Source organism: Pipistrellus kuhlii, unplaced genomic scaffold, assembly GCF_014108245.1.
Source record: "Pipistrellus kuhlii isolate mPipKuh1 unplaced genomic scaffold, mPipKuh1.p scaffold_m20_p_1, whole genome shotgun sequence".
NCBI lineage: Eukaryota > Metazoa > Chordata > Mammalia > Chiroptera > Vespertilionidae > Pipistrellus > Pipistrellus kuhlii.
This window is the reverse complement of record NW_023425404.1, coordinates 84595423-84618718: the sequence shown is the minus strand read 5'-3', so window position 1 is coordinate 84618718 and position 23296 is coordinate 84595423.

Here is a 23296-nt window from a genome sequence, read left to right as displayed (position 1 = left end):
GGACCCGTGATGGGAAGGCAAAGTTGTGTGGATGTTTTGTGAGGCTGAAGCTTGTCATGACCCTCATGGGTGACTCTGATCTTAAGCTCCTTCCTAAGACTTTAACATTGAAAATGAGTGAGTTTCATTGTTCTTGTTCTGGGTAATATGCCAACACTAATGGATATGATGTTGTCATTCTCTCACCTAGTAAAATAAAATTACTACAAACTAATGGCTTAATCTTTGTTCATAGGAGATGTAATAAAATCTGTAACTCCAGAAAAAGAGATGTGAGCATAATTAATCAACCTGTCAATGCAGAAAGAATAATTTCTGCTTCACAGTTCACTGACCTAAGACAAATTCGAAGAGGTCCAATTTTCATCTGTGCTCCAGAGTCCATATTGTTCTGCATGGTGGAATAAATAAAATATTTCCCAAAGAGTGAACATGTGTAGGAAAGAGGAAAGTGTGAGGATATGTTGCAGTAACACAGGTTAACCAAATGTTAGTGCAGACCTCCATTCACTGGAATCTGATTGACATTGGCACTGGGTTTCCTCAGCTGTTTAAAATAGATACATGGGAAGTCCACATTTTCCAAGACTAAAGGGAACCACCTTGCAAAATATATATTTCATTGCCATTCAGATTTACATTTTGTGTATTTCTGGGGTCTTGGATCCCTATTTTTCAAAACACAGAAATGTTATAAAAATGATTACAGATTTATCAGCAACCAGATCTTTTAAAAAAAGTTCTGTAGAATTTCTACCATGATATGTGAGCAGGACCTTACTGAATCCATATTTTATATTTAGCTTCAGCCTAATTTGAACTGTGGATGGCATATACTGAATCCAATGAATAACAACGCATACGTGTGTATTTGTGTTTATGAAAGTAGATGCATATTGTAAGGAAGTCGCTGCAAATGGAAACCATCTCCAAACTGCCCACTGGAGCCAATGGAACACTCACTGATTACAATCATTTCTGGAAACTATTGTTTCAGAAAAGTGGTAGTTCCAGAAAGCCTGTAGATTTTTTGACTTATGTAATTAGTTATGTAGATTTTTATTACTGTAGCCTTGGCTAAATTAACATCATGAAGCAAGGACAAAAAACTGTATATTTTAAATATGCCTTAAAACTAAACATTAGTCACAAGAAACCAACATTAGTCATAAGAACACAACAGATAACTCAGGATTCAAAACTAGCAACTCAGGTAAAAATCACAGAAATCTGGATCTCATGTGTAGATTAGTTAGCTAAATTTACTTTTAATTTATCTACAAAATAAAAGGTTTGGGAGTAAATTGAGAATGTAAATTAAATTGCAGGCTGAGGTTTAAAAAGAACAAACTGGTTTCAAACAGATCCTTAAGCATTTCAGAAGCAACTATTTAAATATAAGCAATTAATGCCAGCATTACAAATCGTTCTCATCTGTTCATTAAAACAAGCTCCCCAGGACCTCTATTAGACATAAAATTTAGATCTATAAATTGTATACATTTGAAAGTAGAAACACATTCTACTATTCACCCTTCACTAATTCAGATTGTCCTTTTAATGATTGGAGTGAGAAAGGTTTCTGCTTACTCTTAGAGCGAAAGCAGCTCTTAGTGATAACACTGACATTGCTATCTGATGTCCTGGAGATTTAGAAATGAAGGAGACACTTGTACGTGGACAGGAGAGTCTCTTATGTGATGTGATTAAAGGGGTTCATCTTGCCCCCACTTGTGTCACCAGCATTAAACATTTTTATAATTGGACTCATTTGGATAAAGGCCAGTAGCTTTTCCAGGGGTCCTCATTTGAATGAACTTCTTTCCTCAGAGGATGGCAACCCAGGAGCAAAGATGGATCTCTGCCCCAAAGCAGCAAGCTCAGGTTAGAAGTGTATAGGAAAGGAATACAGTTATGGAGGAAAGGAAAACCTAAACCTTGGGGCCTTCATTTCCCAGTGCAAAGAAAAGTGCAGCTGTAAATCTCCATAGAATAATGGCTTCAGGTGGAGAGGGAAGATGTTAAGTATAAGTCTATCTACTTCATAATTGAGCTGAAGGCCAGTGTGGGTTCCATTAGGCTAGGTCAGTTTTATGGTCCCCAGGGAGTTGGCTCTGGAGATCAATTCTACCCTCTTAGCCTTTCCTTTTCTAGGGATATGGATTCTTTTAGTCCATGGAAAGCCCTTTAAAATCCTGAGAACTTGTCTTTAAAGCTCTGTATGCTGTTTTGGGGGCTATTTTATAATCCCTGATAAAACAGGGCTCTGTCTTCTACACAAATCTCATGACTTCTGTAAGAAAAATTTCCAAAATTAAAATTCAAGACCAAGCAAAGTATTTCTGGGACACTATGAAATATTGTCAGCAATTATGACATTTCCCATGCTGAGAAGTCAAATACATAAAAAGTCCAGGCATTTATATGCCCTACTGAACACTTACACATTGTCTAAGGATTTTCTTTTAAATGTTATTTTAGCCCGAGGTAATATATCTTCTGGAAATCATATGAAAATATAACCAAATAGATGTTTTAAAACATAATTATCTGTTGACCCATCATCTTTTCTACTTAAAAGAAAAAGTTAGAATATATCTTAAAGAAAGTTCTGGTTTCCCTTAGAAAAGGTAAGTGAGACTTTTACTTCCATTGCAGGTGCTTTTGTTCAATCTTAGAAGATCCCACTGTCCTCACAGGCCTTTGCATATCAGGTAACTGACAGGTGATTCACTTTGCTGTCTTTCTTAATGGGCCATTTCTCTGACCAATCTTTACAAATTGTTCACTATTTGTATACTGATTTTCATTCCATTCTTTTTTTTTTTTTTTTTTTTTTTTTTTTAAGCAGCTGTTGATTTTTATTCCTGGGAGATTTCTACTTGGCTCCTTTAAATCTTCAATCTTTTTGAGGGTCATGTTAGGTATGTGGGTAGGGGGAGACAACCTGTTTTGAAGAGGTCTGCCATATTGGGCAGATTTTCTATGCATATAATCCCTATCGCCACATCCATCTTCTAGAAGCAGTGAAAGGAATGTTGAGAGTACTAATGAGGTCCTCAACACATCCAGTTAAGATTCTTAAGATGAACAAAGAAAGAAGCACAGCATGATTCAACTACATGGGAGTGAAGGGAATAGATTATATTGTTGTTGGAGAGCCAAGAATGTACCACTAGGTAGAGAGATTTGAAGTGTATGCATTCCTTTGCAGGATATGGGTGTGTGGCTAGAGAGAATATTTTTGAGTGTAAATCAGTGGGACCCCAGTCTTTCCTTCCTCAGAACAAATGCTGAGTGGCTGAAGACCTGCTGGGAGGACTAGTTGCCTGGCAGAAACTATTGAGATCAAAGTAGCTGGGCCAGGAGTTAGTATGGTGCCTAACTCCAAAGATAAGTATAACAGAGTTAGATTAAACTACATATTTTGGCAGATCTCATCACTTATTATTCTTGATCCCCTAAATAAGGCAGATCTAGTGAGGTGGGAGAAAAAAAAATCTGTTGCCCATAAACAGAGCTCTGCTTTTCACTGTCACTTGGAAATTCAAAGTGGGTTTAATGGTTTATTCCCTAACTCACCCACAACTCTCAGTACTAATAAATAGCTAATCCAGATTGTTTCCTCGAGGAAAGGTGCTGAAGATGGGACTGTCAAGTACAAATCAGTTAGTTGATATAAAATATGTCTACACAAACACACATAACTTTATTGCTAACTTGTTTTTCTCTTTGGCACTTAGAACACTGAAATACAATCTGAACTGATTATGGCCTTAAGCAATAATCAAGCACATCCTCCTCACATGCCACCCACTTTCCCTGGCCCTCTCTGTCCACAGTGCCTGGCTCTTGTACTTTGAGCAGATCCAATTGCTGATGATGTGATGATGCCCAGTTATTAGAACAATTGTCCCATGGACTTTAGAAATGAAATTTAACATTAAGATTGAGAGCTTTTTTTTATTTTCCCAAAGTTGACAGATTTTTCAACCCACCAACACAATATCCACCAAAAAGAACAGAGTGGAATGGAGCAGGAGAGACACAGAGAGACGAACACTGATGTGAGAGAGACACATTGATTGCTTGCCTCCTGCATGTGCCCTGACCAGGGCCTGGGACTGAGCCTGAAACTGAGGTATGTGTCCTTGATTGGAATTGAATCCAGGACCTTTCAGTCTGCAGGTCAGTGCACTATCCACTTAGCCAAACCTGCTAGGGCAAAGTAATTCTTAGCAGACTTCTTTTCTTTCTCTTTATCTTTTTTCCCTACAAATTGCTGGTTTGAATTTTTAGGTTATGCCACTTTCCTTATGATAAGATTTTGCACTATAAATTAAACTATGTTTAGTTAGAAGAATGTCTTTGTCTAAATGTGGAAATTTCTAGCATAATCATGAAGAAAATATATTGACTTAAAGACATTTCTGCAAGTTTCCTCAGAAATGTTGCACCTTAGTGATTAAGGCAATCTGATCACAAGTAAAATTAGCCTTGCCTCACTAACGTGGGTGTTGCAAGAAATACATAGTTGTGGGTTGGATAAGGGATCACTTCGGGAAGAAAATAAGCATGGCATAGTGTCAGCATCTAACCAGGAACCAGATTTGACCTGTGTGATGCTCTGCAGTAATTTTTAAAGCCAATGTCTTCAGGACAAAAGCTTTGGCCTTTGTTGTCAACAGAGCAACATGTAAAAGAGCAAGACCCAAGACTTAGGTCCTGCCCTGTGAGGTGTTAGAGGTTATGCTAACCTCCAAGGAGAGAAAAATCCTTCAGCTGGGGTGTAAAACAGTATATTTATCTGTCAGTATGGCCATGTTTTTATTGAGGAAATAGATTATCCAAAGAAATGTGTACTATTTATAGTTCTGTCAGATGGAGAGGTTGTTTCTAGGTCACATAACTTCTTTATGCAGCCCCAGCTTTGAGTCTTGAAGGTCCTGAAACCTCTGCTCTCAACCCTTTCATTCATTCATTAGCTATTCACTGAGACCCAGTGAAGCGCCAACACATCTTAAATCTGATTACACAAATAGAAGACAAAGCACAGTCCTTACGCATGGCCTACCATGGCCTAGCAGAGGATATAGACACAGAAACAGATAGTTTGAACTATATGAAATTTGATGTGTTTTTTTTGTCAAAATGATTGATATTGGACATTTCAATGATGCAACCTTTATAATACAGTAAGCTCCATGATAGAAATCTGCATATTTTTGTTGTTGGTTGTTTATATTTAGCATAGGAAAATGACACAAACTGGAGAATTTTGATTGGAGAGTAGGGAAAAGTTTGCTGGGTAAGCTTGCTGGAGGATCCCCTGTAATAATAATAATAATAATAATAATAATAATAAATAAGTAAATAAAGAAGATGTGGACTATGCATGTGACAAGAATCTTCTGGAATAGATTGCTTTTAGAAAATTATGCTAAAGAGGCCCTTAGTTGTTTAATCAGTAAAGTTGCTCTAAAGAAGAACAGTGGAACAAAAATACTAATGTTTTAGGGGTTGACAGAGAAAATTCAAGTGTCTAACTGACAACTTGATTTCTTTGCTTTCACTGGCCCAGGGTCTTTCATTGCCTTTATCTGCACACTATCTGCCTTAGTCCCTGGAGCTTACTCACTCACTAGCAACCTCTATGATAAGAATAAGGACCCCTGAGCATTCTCTAGATTTACAGTTGTCTGGCTTCCTGAGGATGGTATCATCCCACAGTGGATTCTGACTCTTGCTTTGAGAAATGGTTCTTATGCCTAGTGTCTGGATTATGGAGTCTAAGTCCTGCTTTGTTGATTCAAGTTTGATGACTCCAGGGCTGTGAGCACTGACTTGGCTGGATTTATTATTGGTCTCACTCTTGCAAAATCTTTCCGTTTTCATTTCCTGACTTTCAAAATCTTCCTTCCTAATCCAGCTGGCTCCTGCCACATACAAATTGGGCCCCATTCTCTGGTTCTGCTTTCTGTTTTGAGTGAGCAGTATTATGTCCTGAAAAAAAAAAAAAAGCCATTTTGAAGATATACAGTAACTCAAGAGCAGAGGGATTAAAGCAATAAACCCTGTGGCAACTCAGGTTCTCTTGAAGTTCAATGAGAGTGTGTTATCACAACACTGTTGGGAGAAACCCTTGATGGCTCAGGTTGCCAATGGTTTCAGTTAATATTCTGTGACTTACCACATGGACAGTATTATGGGGAGAAGAACAAGCACTCAGCCTAACTATTTATTGGAAGCTCCTGAAGATAAAAGGTTGTATACATACACGTTTGTGCCTATTCATTACCACTGAATTATGAGGAAGGAAACATGATACTTAAGAAAAAGTGAATCTTTGACATACTATAGAACAAGCGTGTCAAACTCAAAGCTAACAAGGACCAGATAAACAAGGTTTAAGTTTATGTGGGCTGCAAAACAAAACAAAAGCTTCAATTTTCATAGAAACTTGGGTTTATTTTGATAGAGACATGCTGAATACAAAGCTGAAATAAATGAGTAATCGTTAACATAAAGTAATAGAACATTTTAATAAAAGTTAATATTTTTTCTTGGACATTAACTTACTAGACACTGAATAACTGCACAAATTAATAACTAATAATATTATTATTAATTTGTGCAGTTAATAATTAAAAATTAATAAACATATTTTTCTTGTTCTTCAAAAGGGAAAAGGGTAGGCAACTAAGTAATTGCGGATTTTAAAAAGAAAATCAAAGACAATTTTTTCATGGAACTAAATAACTTTATTCTGTAATGTATTGCCCATTTTGATCAATGACCTTTTGCCATCTTTCAGGCAGCATCATAATCCCACGTTCAAAAAACTTCTGGTTTTTATTAGCAAAAAACTGAATCAGGTACGATTTGACATCATCATCATTATTGAAATTTTTACCATTCAAGGAGTTTTGTAAAGATCGAAACAAAAAGTAATCAGATGGTGCAAGGTCAGGACTATATGGTGGATGTGGCAAAACATCCCAACCAAGCTCCATTAATTTTTGCCGAGTGACCAAAGATGTGTGTGGCCTTGCATTGTCATGATGGAATACAACACCTTTTCGATTTGTCAATTTGGGACGCTTTTCTTCAACTGCATTGTTTAATTTCGTTAGTTGTTCAATGTAGACATCAGAATTGATCGTTCGGTTGGGTGGTAAGAGTTCAAAGTAGACAATTCCTTTGTAATCCCACCAAACTGATAACAAAACCTTCTTTTGATGAATATCAGCTTTTGATGTTGTTTGAGTTGGTTCACCTGGCCTGCTCCACGATCTTTCCGCTTGATATTGTTGTAAACAACCCATTTTTCATCGCCAGTTATCAGTCGTTTTAAAAATGGATCATTTTCATTATGTTTCTTTAGCAAATCGCAGCTGCTAATGCGTTGCGTTAACTGTGATTCTTTCAGTTTGTGAGGAACCCATGTATCGAGTTTTTGAACATAGCCAAGTTGTTTTAAGTGATTTTCAATGCATGTATGTGATACATGAAGCTTCTCTGCAATCTCACGTGTTGTACTGTGACAGTCCGAATTGATTATTGCTTTGATTAGGGCGTAATCAACTTCAACTGGACGACCGGAGCGTTTTTCATCTTTGAGTGAAAAATCACCAGAACGAAATTTGGCAAACCAATTTTGACACTGCCGTTATTTTAAGGCTTCTTCACCATAAACAGCACATAACTTTTTATGAGCTTGCGATGCGTTTTTCCCTTTGCGGAAATAAAAAAGCAAAATATGACGAAAATGTTCCTTTTGATTTTCCATTTTTCAACGAACGCCAAACGAAAACTACAAAACAGATCAAAAAACTTTTTTTACTGATTAACAGCTGAATAGCCAACTATCAAATAACAAAATGTGTTTTACATTTGTACTACGTCTGCAAACCTAAAAATTCAACTGAAGCCATATATGTGTGAAACACGCAATTACTTAGTTGCCGACCTAATATTTCCTGTTGTGCACACCAAACAGGTCAGCACAAGACTAATGATGTGGCAATTGACTGCTAAAATATTCACTGCTAGTATTAGTGGAGAGAAATGGTGTGCCTGTGTGTAAGGCTTATAAGGGAAATGAATGCAACACAATTATAGTAATGATTCATTAATGAACATTGTAGTTCATTATTAATAACTGTGTAACAGGATATTGCAAAAATTAAGTTAACATTTTTTAATTAAAACATTTCTTGCCCTGACTAGTTTGGCTCAATGGATAGAGCGTCAGCCTGTGGACTGAAAGGTCTCAGGTTCAATTTCGGCCAAGGGCATGTACCTTGGTTGCAGGCACATCCCCAGTAAGGGGTGTGCAGGAGGCAGCTGATCAATGTTTCTCTCTCATCAATATTTCTAACTCTCTCTCCCTCTCCCTTCCTCTCTCTAAAAAAAAAATCAATAAAATATATTTTAAAAAAACCAAGAACAACATTTCTTATATACTGTTATATTGGCTGGACTGCAAAAATATTTGTTGTGGCTGCACATGGACCTTGGGCCGTGAGTTTGACACACTTGCTATATGTGGTTCTTCACATTAGCGAGAGGTTAGGCTTATTAGACTTAATATCTCTTAATTTTACATCTATTATAATTCTATGATTTTGGGACTTGTAAAAGCTTTGTTTTTTCTTTTCCAAATGAGAAATAGGACTTTTGTTACCTAACATCATGAAGTCATATAACAAATGGACACTATTACTGGTTGTCCTAAGAAATGTGTGCTGCATCTGGTGACATTTTAACTGATGTTCTACTCCAACCTTTTCATCATTGCAGAAAAGGCCTGTGACTCATGGACAAGAGCTGCAGAGTGTGTTGGTAGAAGGTGGACAGAACCCTGGATGATTATGTGTTTTGAAACACATCATTGAAGGTGCCATTTAGAGCCACCCTACTTGTATTATTTTTTCCTGATGTCAAAGAGTAATCATTTTCTGGTGGGAAATCACATTTTGATTCCTCATTCTTACCTTTTTACTAAAGTCTATCAGGAATTTATTTTCTTTGATGACAAGATGTATCCCAAATTACTCTAAAGATGATATTGACTTTCCTGCAAATAATAAATGCAGCCGCAGGAGAACCATAAAACATTAAGTTGTTGCTTCAGTGAGTGTTACTGTGTAATGTCAGTGGCTTTGGTTTTTATTTAATTTTGTGATTAAAGCTTTTATTGACTTCCCTGCAGGATAAAATATATCAATACTTTTGGTTTCAAAGAAGCATTCAACAATAAGGAAACAAAAAAACTCAACTACAGAAAAATGGAGCTTTATTTTAAAATTTTAGAAAATGCTTCTGTGAATCTTCAAGGTATATCTTTGGAACTAATTTTGGATGGAACTACTCTACCTTATTTGTGGGGCTATGTCTCAGGTAGCAGTGAGTTCAAAGTCCTATGAAGTTTAGTTGAGAAATGCTTACCTATTAGTTATTAGAACTAACACTATTTGCCAGGAGTTGATGCACAAGGAGTGGCTCATCTTTCATATTACTATAAATTATGTGTGCTCCTTTCTCTCTACCTGAAAAAGAGTAGCTGGATGATGCCCAACTTATTGTGGCCCAGCAGGCAGCTTCCTGTGTAAAAGAGATCATTCTTTTCAGAGGTATTACCATATTTTTCTGTGTATAAGACACTCCCCAGTTTTCCAACCCCAATTTAAGAAATCAATATTTTAAACATTTTGGTGGTTTTCCTCTTAAGGCATCTTAAAGAGTTGTTCTTCCTGTTTTCTCCACTGCCTGATCATACACTCAGTGGGGGGAGGTCCAAATTGTCTCACTTCAGCTCTGTTTCCATGCTCTTTTGCATAGCTGATGACATTCAGTTTGAATTTTTCAGAGCAACACAATCACTTATCGATATTTATTTATTTTATTTTTTGAAAAATTTATGGGCTCAGAATGTTCCTGTCCCTTTTCCATCTTCACACTTTTTGCCTCCAATTATGGTATCAGCAGATGTCAGTAACAATAAGGCTCGTGATTGGAGAGAAACTGTTTGACAACTTATGGGCAGCTAAGTTCCCTTATAGTCCTTCTCAGCTGACTTCCATGTATAAGACACCCCTCCCAGTCTAACGATTTTAGAAAAACATAGTCTTATACAAAGAAAAATATGGTACATCATTGAAAAAAATGCCATCAATACTGAGACCAAATCTCTGACTCAGGATGGACCCACAATGATTCTAGAGCATCTACAAAACAATATAGAAAATACGTGATTTCTGAGAGAAGTCCATATAGCTCTCAAAGTTCACCCAAATTTAAGTGCTATCTTCTCCTCCCTTCAGTCTTGGGAGTCCAACAGGGTGCTTTCCCTTTTGTGAGATGTATGTGGAGGACATTATCTTCAGACTAAACTACTTTTTATTACCCAGATCAACTGATTATAAACCTTTATTTAACACTTACATTAAGATTTCTATACACAGGAACCTTTTACCTACTTCTGATAGCTCCAATGAATAAAAATGTTCCGGATCTTAGTTCATTGACTAGGAAACTAAGACTTACCATATTTTCCGGCGTATAAGACAACCCCCCCTAATTTTACAGTTAAAACATAGGTTTAGGCCTATATTCGCTGTATAAGACTACCCCCCACTTCCGAGGCAACACCAGTTCTTTTTTTAATAAACCGCCTCTCTAACTCTGGCCAATCTGAGCAGGCTTTTTTTCATTTCAAAAGTCGTCTTATACACCAAAAAATATGGTAGATTAATGTTATAGATGTATTTCATAACCTATAGTTAGTAAGTGGCAGAGCTAAAAATTAAACGTCGATCTCTTGAATATTGACCCTGCACCCCATTCTTTCACACTGAGTTTACATTAATCCACTAGACTTATTAGCACTGGCAGATTAGTTCAACTGGTTTTTATATTGAAGTCAGAAGCTTTTTTTGGTGTGGTAGGACCATGGGTGTCAGGTAACCCACCAGTCTGCCCTCTGCACACTGGTTCACAATCAGCTTTCTTTCTTTCCAGTGTGAACGAAAGGAGCTACATGCTAACCTGGCAAGTTCAGGGGAGGCCTGCGTGGCAGTCTTGCAAGCTCAGAGACCTATAATAACCACAAAAGATGGTTTGAAAATTAAATATTTAAACTACAAACAGGTTATAGTGGGTAATCATGTCTATATATTTTCCCCTACAAAGATCAACTTAGATCTTTTTTACTGAGCCCATTTTCCTTTTTGCCTCTAAGATAACATACCTTTGAGACTTCTGATTAACTTGTAACTTCTTTTTTTTTTCTGGAGCCTCTGGGGCACAACCAAATGTGGTGGGCAAAAGGACAGATGCCTCAAATTCCTTCTTTATCATGTTAATTGTTCCTGCACTCACCTAAGTATGTGTCCATCATTTACTTTTTATCCAATCCCATGGGTTTCCCACCGCTTTGCTTTCTTCTGCCTCCTGAATCAATCACCAATGAATTTTATGTAATTTCTATAAATAGAAATGTAATCCACCATTCTTCGGAGCATTACCTCAATTCATTAAGGTTCTGCTTCCCAGCATTTGTCCACAGTTTGGCTCAAATAAACTCACTAAAATTCTTTACAGGTTTCAATGTTTTGTGTGTTTTTGTTGTTGTTGTTATTGTTGTTGTTAACACCGGTGACCAAGAAGACTGTTCCTCAAAGCAGGGCCTGTTCTAGCAGAGGCACAGAACCCTTCAGCACTGGAGAAATGAAAATGAGGACAAAGACACAAGATAGGCAGAGTTCACCAGCTCACCAAATAGTCATTGGTCTGCCATCAGAAAGACAAGGCAATTTTGACTCCAATTTCCTTCCTCTTTAAAAACACAGTCCCTTTTATTTGAAACCCCAACCAATATCTAAAAGAAGAAGGCAGAATCATCTCTGTGCACATGATCCTGAATATATACAGTACTTGAGTGCACTATAGTCAGGAAGGAGAGCCTGGAAATGGATGTAAATAGCTGTTTATCAATAAAAACAATATTAAAAAAGAAGCCTTGTCTTCTGGTCTCATAACAGCTACCTCACCTTTGCTGCTGCTTCATCCCACTTTGAGAAAAGAAAAGGGATAAATCATATTTGATTCTTACTACTAGAAAGCAAATCCATATTCAGGTTCTCATTTGATCTGTCAGATTGTTCATTTGAACATGTGTGTGACCAGAAGGTCCATGGTGGTCAGAGCAGTCCTGAATAGCTTTGTAGCTTCAGTTCCAATGACACACTCTGCCAGGTGCAGCTAGGTAAGACCAAGTTCACAGAAAAGCATTACCTAGTGGTCTAGAGTCATATGAGAGAGGGAAAAAGACAAGCCAAACTGAGAAGAGAGGTGACTATGGGATTTGAAATTCCTATAGTAGTGACTCCTTTGGGTTAAGATATTATAGACAACAAAGTAAAAGTTAAATGGAGTTACTATTGCCCATCAATTCTGATGGCTTATTGAATCAGCTAATCATGTTATTTCTTTTATTTTTTCCAGAAAGACTCCAAGGAACTGACAGCTAGGGGAGGTGAAGAAAAAATGGTCTATAACCGTTACTTGCAATTCTTTACTGTCTGAGTGAGGGACTAGTGAGAGGGACAGAAAAATAGCAAGGAGAGAGATCAGAAGAACACCAAGGCAAACACTCAGAACTGAGCTCCCAGTGAATTCCCAGTGGGTAACTTGGATTTCCCTAATTGGGCCAAGCTGGTTCTGTTTCTTGTAGCTGTTGTGAAAACAAGCACTGTAGGAGCCCTTAAGATTTTATTTTTTAATACCCTAAGAATAGGCCAAAGGAAAGGACAAAGATGGTATTGCTGGGACAACAGCCAAGACAAAGAAACTTTTAGATTTCTGGGGATGAGAGACCATGTGAAAGGAATTCTCTCTCTCTCTCTCTTTCCTCTCTCTCTCTCCCTCTCTCTCTCCCTTTCTTCTCTCTCTCTCTCTCCCTCTCTCTCTCTCTCTCTCTCTCTCTCTCTCTCTCTCTCTCTCTCTCTCACACACACACACACACACACACACACACACACACACACACACATACACATACACACACAGACGCACATGTGAGCTCAAATGCAACAGAGGGTGGATGTGCGCATGTGGTTGGCAGAAGTTTGATTAATTAGCTAGCAGCATCAGCTTTAAATTAAAACAATTTCCAATAGATAAGGAGAAAACATGGAAAGGGACACAGTCTTCAAATAAGCACATGAACAGTAAATGGGGAATTAGAAGCAGAGCCATTTCGAAAAGTGAATCCAGACCATCTGGAGTTAAGGACTGATTGAGTCAATGAAGCTGCAAGCATCTGGGGTTGAGAATTTCCTCCTGTGGATAGGAGCACAGAGGGGTTGGTGGGAAGCAGGAGCAAGGCCTGGGAGCCAACACACCAACAGGTCTGGCTGCAGAGCCAGATGGCCTCCAACCCCCAGGCTGGGTTCTCAAGACAGGGGTGAGGGCTGGGAGGGGAGCAGAGCAGCTTCATGGTCTTCCCAAATACAATGAGGAGAAGCAGACCCTGGGGCTGCTGGCTCCTGGGCCTGCTGCTGGCCTGCAGATCGGATGCCAAGGCTCCCCAGACAGGAAATGAGTGAGACTCCACAGAGAATAGTTCAGGGACTGGAGAGGAAACCATCAACCCTGGCAACAATAGGAAGAAGCAAGGGTGGGGTAGAGGAAAGAGTTTGTTTGCTAAATGTTGATCTATTAAAGGTCAGTGATAAATGTTTGCAAAAATCTTTGGCTGCACACAGAACTTCAGAGGACCAAAAGGATCAGGTTCCTTGCTCAGTCCAGGGGATCTGGGATGTTTAGAACTGAAAGAATCACCATGGCTCAGGCACCTCCTTGCCTCTTCCCTTGCCCAGACATCCTCCCATCAAGTAAGACAAAATGCTGGCACAGTTTATTATTTCTTAGCTCAGCTGAGGTTGCCAGAACCTAATTCCCAATTCTTTACAAAGCCTATCAGGCCATGCCTTGGGCAAGTTACCTCAGTGTTCTCTTCTGCTAATTGAAAATAACAAGTTTTTAGAATGTCTTTTATTTGTTTGTTTTTGTTGTTAATCCTCATCTGAGAATATTTTCCATTGATTTTTAGAGTGAGTAGAAGGGAAGGAAGGTGGGTGGGTGGGGGGGATATGAGAGAGACAAATGGATTGATTGCATCCTGCATGCACCCTCACTGGGGCAAGGAATGGGACCTGAAGCCCAGATACATGCCCATGACCAGGAATCGAACCTGCAATCCTTTGGTACATGGGCTAACGTTCTAACACTGAGTCACTGGCCAGGGCAGAATGTTTAAAGCATCTTAGCATCTTACCCAACATATAGCAACTGCTCACTAAGTAGTAGCCATTTTATATCACTTTTAGTATTACTATTTATTCCAATCATTTCCTGTTACAAATACACTCCAAAAATATCTTCCTAGGTAAACCTTTGTCTAGATCTCTGATTATTTCTCTAGTGTAAGATCTGAAAGTGGTAAACAGCATCCAAGGATATAAACTTTTTAGAGGTGTTTGTAACATTGCAAGATAATTTTCCATTGTGTTTGGATGTCTCTTCCCACTGTCCTTGAAGGAGAATACAGGTAGAATAGCCTCAGGTCACACCATTTCAATTCATTCCATCAGCACCTGTTTACTGTGTGCTAGGTACTGTTCTGGGAACTTCAGATATGGACACAAAAACAACAACAACAACAAAGAATTTCCTGTCTTTAAGGCTCTTAGGTCCTGAGGGAAGATGGACAAAAACAATGAAATAAAGACTGTGTGCAGCGATAAATCATATGAAGAGGTAAGGGGCTGTGGGATGGTGCTATTTCAGATGGGATGCTAACTATTGCATTTAGATAGGAAATGACACTTGAGCCCAGCAAAGAATAAAATGAAACTTGATGAAGATTCAAGGAAACAGCATTCCAGACCACCAGAGGAGCAGGTCCAAGAGCCCTGAAGCTGGCACTAATTTATAATTTCAGGGGCTGGTAAGGAGACTAGTGTGAGCAGAATTGTGAAGGGAAGAAGGGGAGGATGGGAAGATGTGTGTGGAGTGGCAGCCAGTGGGCAGTCTGTGATGCAGGGTTGTTCTGAGTGGGAAGCAAGCCTTTCGAAGGCTCCAATGAGGGGAGGATCTCCCTGTGTCTTAAGTTATATCAGGATCACTCAGGCTTCTGTGTGCATCTGCATGAGACCATAGGACACCTAGTGTGGAAGCAAAACTAGTTAAGGCACCATCTACTTGTTAGTAATTTGATGGACCAGACAATATTTCTCCTTTTAATCTGCGTTCCTGATTATTTGTGAAGTTGCATTTTCCAATTACTTCTTGGACATTTTGTTGTGGGGTCGAAACCTGGGTTCAAAATAAGACCACCGGAGGCTGATGATTAATTTAAAAAAGCAGGCAAAGATTTATTAAAATATCTGGCCAGGACAGCCTCGAGGGCACCACACGCAGGTGGTCTCCACACGACTGCCCCGTTTCAGGGGTAGGCAGTCCCTTTTAAAGGTTCAAATCACAGGAATTTTCCTTTGTTCCTAAATCATAAAGACTAAATTCTAAAGACAGGGGACAGCCCGCAGGGTCGGTTCCCAGTCACATCCTGCTGGACATTGGAATGTGGCCCTATCTTGCGATAGTGATAACACAGAAGCAGAGCTCAGTGGTTAGACTCTAAAGGTTATCTACAGTTTCTTTCCCCGAAGCTACTGAGTCAGTGGGAATCAATCTCCTGTGGTCCTGGCCCCGGGCAAGGGAAAATTGCCTTAGCCTCCAGGTCTCCACCTAAAAGCTGAGGTAAGTACCCTGTGTTTTAATCAGATACAAGGGCCGGAAAGAAAAAAAGAAAAGGGAGTTTGAATTCAAACAGCATTCTTTACTTGAGATGTATAATATACTCTTAATGTCTTATTTCAGTTTGTGCTGAGTTTCTGTGAGCAGTGGACTGAATTCAGTCCTCTAACAGGAGCACTCCAACTCTGCCATTAGTGGGGTAGACTTTTCAGCTCCCATCCTTGGAAGCAACTTCAAAGGTAGGAGCTGGAAACTTCTCTACATTCTCTAGTTTTATGTAGTCTCAGAGGCATTTGAGGGAGTTTTGTGGCTCTGCTTCTGATTTCTATCTCTGTCTTTTTAACAGCCTACATTTAAAATATGTCCTTTATTAAGCTGTGATTGTGAAAATGGGGTGAGTTTGAATGTATTAACTTGAAAATTCAGGCTGGATAAATATTACATTGAAATTTACCTTTTTATTATGCTTTCAATCATTCCATGAATACTTTTTCAAGAACTGTGGGCATCTGAGGAAAGGAGAATCATTCAATATCATGCCCTTTAAATGCAAAAAACAACTAGATAAACTGAATCTTTAAAATAACTAAATGAATGTTTGCATTTGTTATGCAACATCACACAATTGTTCCATTGGCACACCTTCCTAATGGCTTCTTTATGCAAATGTTATTGCCTTTGTGCCACTTTCTACTTCCTGTTTCCAGAACATTTATTTCAATGAAGACTGCTGAAAACCTGTACAGGAATTGAAGATACTGGCCTTTTCCCTCCTGCTTCAGGATGGATATTTACATGAAGAACTTGCTTAAACTACCACCAATGAAATCGGAAAGGGAAGGCCTCCCTGATTAAAGTATGCAATTTATGTGCCTACAGAAATGCCAAGCATATGCAATCCATTTTGAAATTTAAAATTCTATGGAGATACTTAATTAAATGCATAGAACCAGAGCTTAAATTGAATCTGATCTTGAAAAGAGCTTCACTTCAGGCCCCACTGATAGATTAAGTAAATGTGTAGGGGATAAGAACCCTCTGCTGGCTCATTTCCACAGTGGGGGGTGGACAGCTTCCCAGTCTCTGCTTTCTGTTTCCTTTGTGTTGGAGAGCTACTAAGGCGCATCATCTTTGTGCCACATATCATTGTTTGGAGCTCATTTGGTGCCCCAATAAAGCCTTATATGTCACAGACCTTTAAGCCTCTTTATTTATTTATTTCAATATTTTACTAATGTCTGACAGAGGAAAGAAAAATTGCTTTGAGAAGTTAAACATTGTGCTTTTGCAGTTCTAAAGTGTCTTTTTTTACAACCTACCTTAAGATATTGAAACAGGAACTTTAGGGGTAAAATAGGATAGATTTTAGGACATTTTAGAAATTAAGGGGACCATGGAAGAGGAAGCACAGGGCTGCAGAGCAGCAGAAGGTATATTTCCATACAACAGGAGAGCTGAAAAGCTGCAATAGGTACATTTCCATAGAGTGAGGGAGCTGGGAACATTTAAAAATAAGGTCTATATTTTTAAAATAAAGAAAAGGAAGCCCTTCATCCAGAGGAGAAAAAGAAAGTCCAAAGGGAATAGGAAAACAATACAGAAGGACGAGGGTAAAATCTCACATGTTCCATGTGAGGTTCAATCTTTGAGCACAGGAGTTATTATAGTAACCAGTCCAAGGGAATAGTGACCAATCAGAGGAGATATCAAGGCACCAGGATCTGTAGCCTTTATAAGCCATTGGGAAGAGGAACCCTTTCCCCCGTCCCATGTGGGAGTTCAGTCTGTGGGACTCTTTTCCTCTCCCCATGTGGGAGTGTGTACTTGTTCTTTAATAAATCTCCATCTTTGCTATACTATCCTTGGCCATGGATTCATTCTTCAACTCTGGCTGGCAAGGAATCAGGTTCCAGTCCAAAAAAATCCATGTCAATATGGACACTAGCAATGAATGATGTGAAAAGAGAAGCCACTAGACCTGATTGTGCTCCAAGCTTGAGCCTCTGCTATGAAACTCAAACACATATAAAGGCAACCCATTAGCACTGACCCACAGGAGCTAATTGCTTTAGTGTAGAGGTTCTAAATTTTTTTTCATACCTGACACCACTTAACTAAGCAACATATTCCCATTAAAAAATATCTTTTGCATTTGAGAGGTAGCATAACAGAGGTTAGAAGTCAGGTTTCTGTCAGCCATGGGATGAAATGAAAGAAGTGTTCAGATCCTTCAATCTCTACTCAAGTGCACCTTGTCCTATAAGCATCATCTCCACAGATAGCTAAGAGGCCTATATATAGAGAGATATATTCTTACATATTCATATACCTACATATATTTTATTTAAATATTATATATAATGTTAATTAATTTTATAAATATTAGGAATATACATATAATATCCTTAAGGTTATATAAAGCTGTATAATATTGCTATAACAATCAGACTTATTCATTTTTACTTATAATTTAACATTTATAATATTTATTAACAGTATGTGCTTCTTTGTCACAGTTGTCTTTATTGGGTTGCTTAGATAAAGTGATATAGTAAGCAGTGAGATAAATATGAGCAGAATAGGAATGATAAGCAAGGTTCAGAAGGTTAGCAGGTATAAATCCTGGGGTGTCTAGCAAGTGTAAGATGAGATCTCACCTCTGGGGTGATCCTTTACTCCCCTAGCATATCACTGGTCATTTGGTTTAGACCCTCTGAACTTTCAACTGTTGGTCCTGTGATTTGAACCCTCCACTAACCTTTCTTCCCTATGCATGTCACTAGTCATATGGTAAATCCCCTTGAAGGAGGAGCAAGGAGGCCAAAGTGTGAAGCCATGGCCCATGTGGCCTTGGGTTCAAAGACTTGGAGAAAGGGTTGACACACAAATTAATGCATAAGACAATAAATATAAATTTGGAAATTATGGGGGAAGCCAGTTGTGAGCTTGGTACAAGGGATCAAACTCCACTGAGTCTCCATTTTTTTATTTACTTACTAGAATACACACTTGCCTTTTAGGAATGCAAGCAGACATATCAAAGGTGATGTTTGATTAACAATAAGATTATCAGGTTGGAGGAATTTGCTTTAGGCCATTGAGTCATCAGCAGTAGGTAATAAAATGTAGCTATCCAGCCCTGTGAATATCAAAAAGCCCTAATCAGCCTTCTGACCAGACTTTATATTAATTACTGTTGATCTTGGCTCCCAGCACAAGACAATAGACTCATATGATTCCCATACAAGCCCTTGTTCGACCACTCCCTTAAGCAGTAAGCCCTCATTCAGGGCAATAAGGTTCTGATCAGCATAAAATAATCTTAGGAACAAAGTCTCAGTCCTACTGACCAAAGAGATATCATTTTGGTCAAACTAGAAATAACATTTAGGCCTCAGTTGTATTTCAGATCCAGGCCCAGAAAAGCAACAAAACCGTCATGGATGACATCAAGACCAGCTGTAAAATTGAAAAATCTCGCAACTGCAGACTAGAAATAATCATATACCGTATTTTTCGGACCATAAGACGCACCAGACCATAAGATGCACCAGTTTTTAGAGAAGGGAAATGAAGAAAAAAAGATTCTGAAACAAATAGTGTCCTAAAATATTTTATGTGCATTAAAACCTAACATCACAGTCATAAACACATGTAATCAACCCTGTAAAGTAAACAGCAGCATTTAGAACCATTTTAGAGTCGGGCAAGCACACAGAGACCACACAGAGCCGGGCAAGTAAAAAAACTTTTTTTTTTTTACAGTATATGTGTAGGCTATATTTGGACCATAAGATGCAGGGACTTTTTCCCCCCACTTCTGGGGGGAAAAAAGTGAGTCTTATGGTCCGAAAAATACGGTACTAACAAAAAACGTTTGAGTCCCAATTTGTGTCCAACAATTCTGAGACCCAGTTTCAATGTCAAATAGTTCCTTATATGTACATGCCAACAATGATATGAACAGATGGTGGCAATGCAGGTCCAACCCTCTGGTTTGGTCCTGGGCAACCTGCAGCAACACATAGCTGCTGACTGCTAGTGTGGCCAGGTGTCATTAGCATCTTCCATCTCTGGGCTGTTTCTCCTCTTATCTTCGTGGTTGGAGCAGACCTGACAACTCCTTTCTGTTGCAAGAATTCCTATGGTCTTGAAGTAGTTTTCTGAAAATATACAAACATATTCTTGACCAAAAATTAATAAAGGAAACTTTTTTATAAAATTGACATGGGATCCTTTTTATTTTTGCCCAAATGATTTTTCTTTGGCTTGTTTTGACACCATGTGTGGTTTTATGGGTGTCTTGCTGTTAGCATTACAAATGAAAATTAATTTTCTACAGTAAAAAATTTCTAGATATAATTTGCTTACAGGATATTTTTCCTTAGATGATATTACCCTACTATCCCTCCTTTTTTTTTTTTTTTAATGGATGCTTTTGTAAATTTTGTAATGCAGTCTTGATAACTTTAAAATTTAAGTTTTTGCACAAAAATAAGACTGCTTTAGGTTCATTTCATGTTAAGCAATTTTACCGTGAGATGCATTACCAATAGAATTTTTAGCTAATACTTTAGGAACAGCTTTTTGTCCAGTACACTTAAATTTTCTTGGATGTTCACCTATTTCTATTAATCAATTTAAATTAACCCGAAAACTTGATTACTATTTTACTGTCAAATTTAATACTCTAACAACAATCTTAATTTATCCTGTAAATGTTAGTGGAAAGGATTATTTGCATTCTTGAGTAGGCCGTGAGTATTCCTAGTGCTATGCTGGATTTAGATATAGGGCAACTGCTGTTGGCCAAGTCTCCATCTGTTACCTGGGTCTCAATCTGAGCTGGGCATGGAAGTGAAGCAGCCATGGGAGCAGGAGACCTCCCTTCAAAGGGGTGAGGGTTCAGGTCCCTACAAGGTTTGGAGGGTGAGGGTCTATGCCCCACCTCTGTTGATCTCCACATTCTCTCCTGATGGTCCCTCTGCAACTGTGCCTGTCTTAAGTTGTTCCTTCCCTGAGGAATCTTACCATCTCTGGCTAACCAGTCATCCTCCAGGGACAAGCAGAGTGATTTGAGGTTCAGTTCTGTTTCCTTGGTAGCCTATGTCCCCATGGTCTCACCCAGCTCCTGTTTTGGAATCCCCTTGCCTGTTGGCAGGCCCAAGCACTGATCACATATCTTGGAGGGCTCAGGTTTCTCCAGGGAGGGCCCAGTTCACACCATTGGGCGAGAGACAGATCCATGGTACCAACTACCATGAGGTTTCAACCTCAGCTTGAACAGAAAGCTCAGGCAACAGATGTGGGCAATTCAATTGTAAAAGAAGGGTCCCTCTTGGCCAAAAGTGCAAGAGCAGACAATATACAATAGAATGTTCCAGTACCTTCCCAGTGCCTTAATTCCTTCTGAAAGGGACTAAATCCTTTCATGTCCTTTTTTAAATTGGTGCCAAACATTCAGAGAATTAGTTTGTACTTTTTTTTTTTTTTTTTTTTTTTTTTTGTGTGTGTGTGTGTGTGTGTGTGTGTGTGTGTGTGTGTTTTGGGGTGGTGGTGGTAATAATATGCTGTTGTGAAATATCAAAAATTATAATGACATTGTAGAATAATATCATGTAAGGATATTTTTTCTCTGGACCCTGGAAATTCAGGCCTGCAGTAGCACTGGCACCCACACAGTGATCAGGCCGGGACCCCAGCCTGGGGTCTCAGGCTGATGAAGGCACACGGACCTGCACATAGACTCCCTCACAGCACAGCTTGGGTTCTCAGCCAGGCAGATATGGAAGAATCTTAAATGTTTCTTTTATATATATATATATATATTTTATTGATGTTTTACAGAGAGGAAGGGAAAGAGATAGAGAGCTACAAACATCTATGAGAGAGAAACATCGATCAGCTGCCTTCTGCACAGTCTCCACTGGGTATGTGCTCCCAACCAAGGTACATGGCCTTGTCTGGAATCAAATCTGGAACCCTTGAGTCTGCAGGCCATTGCTCCATCCACTGATCCAAACCAGTTAGGGCTGTACAATATGTTAAAGAAAAAACCCTATCTAATAAAGAGGGAATATGCAGGGGAGGGCATTTGGGAGTGACCAGGCTGTCAGGGGAGAACAGTTGGAGATGATAAAGCCAGCAGGAGAGCAGTTAGGCATTGATCAGGCTGGCAGGGGAGTGGTTAGGGGGTGATCATGCTGGCAGGCAGAAGTGGTTAGGAGCAATTGGGCAGGCTGGTGAGCAGTTGGGAGCCAGCAGTCCAGGAATGTAAGAGGGATGTCCGACTGCCTGTTTAGGCCTGGCAGTTGAACACCCCCCAAGGAGTCCCAGATTGGAGAGGGTGCAGGTTGGGCTGAGAGACACACACCCCAGTGCACAAATTTTGTGCACGAGGCTTCTAGTTTTAATATAATGGCTGAAACTAACCTGGTGTTTGGGTCAGGAACCAACCATATTTGATTTGAGGAATCATATGGAGAAGGCTTGTTTGATATTAATTTAGACAGATTCCAGATACTGGGCATGCCAGGACATTCAAAGATCTATGTGGATCTATACATTGGGATAGACAGTACAAGGGACTTGCGAGTTAGCCAAGATGCAGGCTGGGACCATAGGGAAGCCAGGTCATCTCATTCTGAGTGAATGCTGCCCTTTCCAGTGAATACCAGGATGTGGAATGGAGAGTCCTCTCTCAAGAGGGGACTAGTTGACAGCAAGAGGTAGAAAGTAAAGATCTCTGCCTTCTGAGAGAGGATGTCGCTGAATATAAGGCCAAAGGGAAGGAAAGAATTCTGAGATTCCAAATTTCTGGCAATTGAAGGACATAGCAACATGGTGGGACAGGGCTAAGAGGGAAAAGCTATAATTTATGAGTTTCCAGCAAAGCCAATTGGAAATCCCGACTCCCAGTGAATGGAAACAGGCAAATGGTGGCAGCTGGCATATTCCTGCTTTGATTGGAAATGCTGAAGTTATCTTGTCTGACAGGTATGAGCAGTAAGCCCCTCAGCCAAAGTGTAAGTTCCCTCACTGACTGACCCTTGTGTAAATATTTGAACATTTTCAATCCTTTTTTTTTGTTTGTTTTCTGGTCAGGAATATTTGACCATTTCTGAGAGTTTCTAAAATAATAAATAAATGAATGAATAAATGGATGAATGAATAAAGAATAAATAAAATCAATAAAGAGTAAATCAGCTGGGAGATAGCCCATTAGACCATTAATAGTTATTCTTCCTTTAAAGTGAATTTACTTCATTGAATTGTCTCTTTTTCCACCCCTTTAACCTTGAAGAAATAAAATAGAGAATAGGGAGATTACAAAACACTGATGACCTATTTGCATTTTGTAATTATCTGTGGGAAAGGTCACCAGGCACAGGTGTGTGAGCTATTGGTAGGTGGGTATCTGCTGCCTACTAGAGGTGCAGAAAAGGGGGGCTTCCCAGAGGGGCAGCCAATTGCA